Below are 6,655 nucleotides of genomic sequence, written 5' to 3'. Positions count from 1 at the left end.
TTCATTGCAGGCTCATTTCTTTAACCGTTACTAATTCTTGATTTAATTCAGAATACACTATGGAATTGCACATTGTTTTGCTATGTGCCCATTAGCATATGATTACAAAGATGTAATGTAAAATCAGCAATTTAAAATAATTACTTGATAATAACTATACACAAAAGAGAAAACTGTTACATTCCTGGAGAGCTGCAGTGTGCTCCTGGTCCAGTTTGGGATTTGGGGCTGTCTGTGCACCTCGTTGAGTGATTCCTGGGATTGCTGTGGCTTATATAAGGACCCTGCTGGAAGAAGACGGTGGCTTGCCCAAGCTCATTTTTGGAATTGCTGTTCTGCTGTATCATTTGAGTTTGAAATCTTTGCTGTGCTTACCTTGTCTTGTGATATCTCTAGTTATCTTGTGTATGTGTATATCTGGATGTTAGTATTCCCTGTGTTCTTGTTTATGATTGTGATCCCTGTGATAGATGAAAGGTTTTTGTGTATGTTTATGTATAGTTACTGATTGTAGGGAGTGGTGCCTGTTGGTTTGGGTTTGGGGTTATTGTCTGTTTATTTTATTGTCAGGGAGTTAGTGTAGGATTGCATTTTATTTTTGTCCTGTAAAGTGTAGTTAGTTGTGGTGTTTAATTTGGTAGTGTGGGTTTTATTTGTTATGTTGGCAATTAACCACTCCTGAAGTTATTCAGTGTTTGTATATATATATATATATATATATATATATATATATATATATATATATATATATATATATATATATATATATATATATATATATATATATGTGTGTGTGTGTGTGTGTGTGTGTGTGTGTGTGTGTGTGTGTGTCTGTGTTCACCATTTAAATACACAAAATTTCACCTCGTCTACCTGTTTAGTCTAGTGATTAATCATTCCACCTACCATCCTGCTTCCAGTCTTTTCACCCCCTAGACAGTCGTAACAAAACACACAAACATGCCCATACATACAACAGACATTACAGTCTTAGCCAAGGTGCATTGCAGTTATGACAATCTCTGTAAATTAGCACATTAATACTGTGCACTAGTTATGAGTCTGAATATATGCTACTTGCTTAAAGGAACAAGATAATGTAGAAAATACAGTGACATTTTTTATTGGCAATGAGAAGGTCTTTGACTGAATTCTCCCATGGATATTATGCTATTATTTATATTTAATGTTTGTTTCTCTACACAATATAATACATTTGAACCCCAACACTCTGTTTGAACAGCAAAGTGACATTGAACAAGTGAGAATCTACTGTGAAACATCTGCTGTTTGTCCAGCAATGGAGGATTGCTTGTCAAGTTGTGCAGAAAATGCAGCTAAAAGACTGAGATCGCGTGATTTCAAGGTAAGATATCTAACCTAATGCACTACACAACTGCTAAATAATTATTTAGGTAGACATAATTATTAATAACCGATTCTGTGCATACAGAAAGAAACATCAAAGCTGTCCACATAATCAATTTATTTCACAGATGTGTTTACTCAAATGCATTTCAAGCAGAAGTTTGAGGTTCTCTGCTGAACTGATACTTCTTATATTACTTGCCTGTATTAATTAGGAAGGAGAGCCTAATTAGCTCACATGCATAAAGAACCACAAGAAAAACATATATGTACATGCAGATTCAATAAACTAACAGACCACAAATATATAATTTCAGATTTTATTAATTAATCATTAATAATAGACAACCCACTGTTCATTAAAACAGACAATGGAAAACAAAATCCAGCTGTTCATGTGGATCTGTTACACCCCCACTTTACAATAGAGTGGAAGAGTATTTACAACTATCACACACAAAGACAGCCCAGTGACACTGATGAGGTGATTATGTACACAAAGTTTCTAACTTGGAAAGAGGAATAGGATTTTGCTTAAGCAAAGAAAAGAACACAATTGTAACTAACCCTCTTCTGTATTTTAAGTATAGCAGAAAAGTGTAATCTAACTACATTTGGCAAAAAGCAACCAGTAATACAGGGGCTGACACCAACTCACTTACCTGATGTGTCTAGACAAATGTACCTACATGGTGAGGAATGTAGATGCATGCACATGCTAACCTGTCCTCAATCCAAATGGGTTACAAACACATGATGGATAACAAATGACAAACACTAGAACACAATACAAAAAAAACAGCAGCCAAGATACCCAAGCCATACAGGGGATAAAAATAGTAATAAGAGAAGACACCAAAACATCACTGTTCGAGTTTTTAGAAATAAGGTGGGTCAGACCACCTTGAGTATTCAAATAATGTATCTCCTTAAAACTTTCTTTAAAATGGAGCTATCCATCAACTGTGTGTAAGGTCACTAGCACAGGATCCACAGTTTTGAAATAACACCAGCAGCCTGTTCAGTAACATAACCTGTTTTTACTGGAAGTGAGTGCTTTTGATCTACGCTAATGTACGCCACATGAGACGTATTGCTTTTTATTGTGAAAGTTACGAAACCTTTTTTTTTTTAGTTTGTTTGTTTTTTGCTTAAGCCCCATATTTTATGTGTCATGTCATGAAACAATAAATGTGTTACATAATTTAGTGTAATTTTATGTTGCTTTGCAATATAGAGCAAAGAAGTTGGGTTATAATGCAGTCTTCAAAAATTTAGTGGTCCAGATTTGTATTATGCGGAATTTAATTTGATATAACTGGAATCCATCCCCACAGAAATGATAATGAAGCGATTTTCTTCAATGTTCTGGCCAGTGGAAACAATGTTTCACAAGAACAACTGATCATAGATTGCAAGCAGAATTGGATATCATTTCAAAAGTATTTTTTTAGAAGTGTGTTAGAGCTGTTATATATAGTGAAAAACACATTTATTCCCCTTAATCAATAGCACTGACAGTTGACTGTGGAATATTTAGTAGCGAGGACATTTCATGACTGGACTTGTTGCATAGGTGTGTAGTGGAATTTTGAATAAACAGCAAGTCAGACGTGATTAAAAGAATAATTTAATAAAGAAAATAAGACATACAAAAACACAGCTGTGTGAGAGCTAATGCTCTAAAGCGAAAGCTCTAAAGGGGTAGACTGACTCTGTTCCTTATATCTAAACTTCACTTCCCCCAGGGAGGGGTGCTCGGTCATCCTATTTACCCATTTCCTGCTCCTTATCGCGCTAAACACTTTTGCACATACCAGGATGCTTTGTTCCACCAGGACAGACACAGTTTGCTAGCTCCTCTTTATCAGCATTAGTCGCACGACACATGCAAGATCACGAAGCAGCTGATTCAGCAGTCGTTTTTTTCACACAATATAGAAAGACAGAATGTGCAGACTAAACTATTCATATAGGATTACATAGAGAAAGGATTAACATGATTATATATGAATCACATGATAATGCATGATCGAATAATATTTTCCATCACAGGTGTCATCCTATCACGGTACCACGCTGGAATTCACTGAGCTGAGAGCGACCCATTCTTTCACAAATGTTTGTAGAAGCAGTCTGCATGCCTAGGTGCTTGGTTTTATACACCTGTGGCCATGGAAGTGATTGGGACACCTGAATTCAATGATTTTGATGGGTGAGTGAATACTTTTGGCAATATAGTGTACATGAAACTAGTATAATGAAAAATAGAACCATTAGCTAGCTACCATTAGCTAGCTAATCATACGCCGCTGCTATAAATAATTTTTAATAGACAAGAATACCTTTAGTAATACATTTTACTTTTAGGATCTGTTTTCAGTATATTGCCTACCATAAAAGGTTTTTTACCAATTGGAGTTCCCAGTTCTGACTACTGGGTCAGGTTGTTCATTGCTCTCTGGTTCAGTTTCTTCTATCTCTGGCTCAAATCTCAATGATTGAATTTCACTGTCATGATATACAGTCACCCCCACTGCTAATGTAGATTCATAATCATCATCAAATTCAAAAATATCTTCGGAATCTGAAGAACAAGCACTGGAAAATTCAAACACTATTGCCAACACCATATTTTATGTACTATAGACCACCTAGATACCCGGTATTGGTGTGAGCTGTTATATATAGTGAATAATAGTGAATAGTGAAAACTCCTCACAGTGCATGGAACACTCCACTCAAGATCCAACATCCAAAGGCTGTATATCAGAAAAGAGTATAAAGTGTAGCAGCTTGCAAGATGAGGATCTGCACAGACAAGCAACAATGGCAAACCATCCACACATAGTGGTCATAGAAAAAATAGTCACATCTACTCCAATCTTAAGTGAAGCAAGCATTCAAAGGCAGGAATATGACAAGTTGGCAGTAATATCAGTGATTGAAAGAGGATGTATAATGTGGAAGGTGAACTCAAAGGTTGTTTAATGCTGATGGGGCAGTTGGGGCAGTTGGGGCTTTGACCCCTAAACTGGAGAAGTGGCTGTAACAGATCCAAGGAATCCTTACCCCAGTTCAGAAAGGCACCATCCTAAAATACTGTGTCACACCCTCAAAATCCCAGGCCTGAGTGTAAGGAAAAAGGAAAATGTGTGAGGACCACCCGTGGGACGGGTGAGGCTGGGATTTTACAAATATTTATCTGAAGAAGATTCCAGGAAGTAAGTGCAGTATACTGTACAGAAGCTGTAGAGGTAGTAATAAATATAGTGATATTTCAAGGTTTCCAGATAAACAGAGGTCTTTCATTTCAGTGCTGTGGACAAAATGCACGAAAGACCACAGCTAAATTACAGTTATGTGTTTTACCTTAAGATAATTAATTAACCGAATATTTGGAATTCTGATTTATTACAAAAGATTACATTGCAGATGAATCTATACACTCTCACTAGTCATAAACTTCAAAAGATGCACATCGTTTCAACTGACTTATTGTGCACATAATTCTGTTACTTTGAATACCACAGTAAACCACTACATCACTACTGTTAGCAGAGAACATTCCAGTATCCTCAAACATTACGTCCAAACGCTTTGTAATTAAAACAAAAACAAGAACATTCATGCTACAGCATACTTCCACCAGCTATTTAACATGTGATGAGCTTGGTTCTATCCCTGGTACATAGCCAGAAGTCCCCAAGATCATGACAGACTGTGATTTCATTGGGTGGAAAGGAGGAGAGGAATGCTGAATGAAGGAGATAAATGAAGGAGATAAACTGTAGCACCAGGACCAGATTTAGTACATGAAGACATTCATTTTGTCAGTGAGCTGAATTTGATTACAGCTGGTACTGGGGATACATGGACATTCTTGATCAGTCTACATTTTGGCACCACTAATATGAATAAATCAACAGTGTGGGATAACTGTTTTCTTTTTTCTTCTTTCCTGGTTCATTTCCTGTTCAGATTGTGTTCTTTGTTCCACAGGTTTTTCGACAGCATCTACCTGTTCACAGTGGCCAGGTATGCATTTACAAAAGAAAACAACGAGGAAAATATCCACAGGAGAATGAGACGTGTTACTCACGACACTGCACTGCCCATCCTCCATAGAAACACCAATGTACAAAATGCAATGATTCAATTCTCAATCTCTCCCACAAAAAGGAAAGGTTTTATAGTAAGGTCAGAGTTTTTTTTTATAGTAAGGTCAGAGGTTTTTTCGCTTTCCTGAATCATTTCTATCATGTGCGCATTAGCCATTAGGGAGTGAAGTGCTACAGGTTAGTTACAGGTCAGTTAGTTAGAAAGAAAACAATGTGGTGAAGAATGAGGAGGTATGTTATCTCCCATCTTTTCATCAGTGCATGAAAATTATCCAGTTCTCAATTTCTCCCTCAGAAAGGAAAAGTTCTGTACAGTCTTTTATTTTCCTTAATAATTTTAATTATGAGTACTGATTAGTTAACTGATCAATTAGGCAGTGAAGCACTGCAAGTTAGTAGCTATAAACTAGGAGGTTGCATGTTGGTCAACTCCAGCACTGATAGGGTTAAACCTTGGGGGCGGAGCTTGGAGTACCCCGCCTTTACCTAGTGCTTTCTAACACACCTCATTCTGTTCATGATGAACTGCATACATAGCGGAGGGGCCGAATAAGATGTTGTAGCACGTAGTCACCACTAGATGGCGGGTCAAGACTGGATTTTGAATATATCCACGTTTACTATGCAAAAAGCCTAGCACATCCTACATTACTTGTGTCTACTACATTCAAGACCTTTATGCTAATAATATAAGACACTGATTACCTGAGTCTAAAAATCTCAAAACATTCAGATTCCTGAGCAAGGGATTGAAATTCATTCATAAAATTCATTCATAAAATAAAATTCATTCATTCATTCATTCATAAAATAAAATTCTTTCATAAAATTCATAAGATTTTAAGGCTGAAGTTATAAAGGCTTTCATCTGTAAAGATTTTTTTTGTTACTAAACTGAATAGGCTAAACTGAATTTTGAGTTTTAGGTTATGAGCTGTGTAAACATACATTATGTAAGTTGATTTTACATGGAACTCTTTTATACATTCGCACGGCCGATTTACCAAGCTGACGTTTACTTTGATTTAAGGCTTTGTTTAGAATTTTCCATTAGACCATCTTGCTTAGTTTGCCATTTTCTTACTCATAGTCTTAGAAATCCTGAAATTTTCTAAATGTATTTTTTTTTAATATGTGTATCCAAGCCACAGTGTTTACATTCAGAC

Source organism: Electrophorus electricus, chromosome 1 (genome assembly GCF_041902795.1).
Source record: "Electrophorus electricus isolate QZ-2024a chromosome 1, ASM4190279v1, whole genome shotgun sequence".
NCBI classification, from domain to species: domain Eukaryota; kingdom Metazoa; phylum Chordata; class Actinopteri; order Gymnotiformes; family Gymnotidae; genus Electrophorus; species Electrophorus electricus.
The sequence above is the reverse complement of the archived record's forward strand: the minus strand, read 5'-3'. Positions refer to the sequence as shown.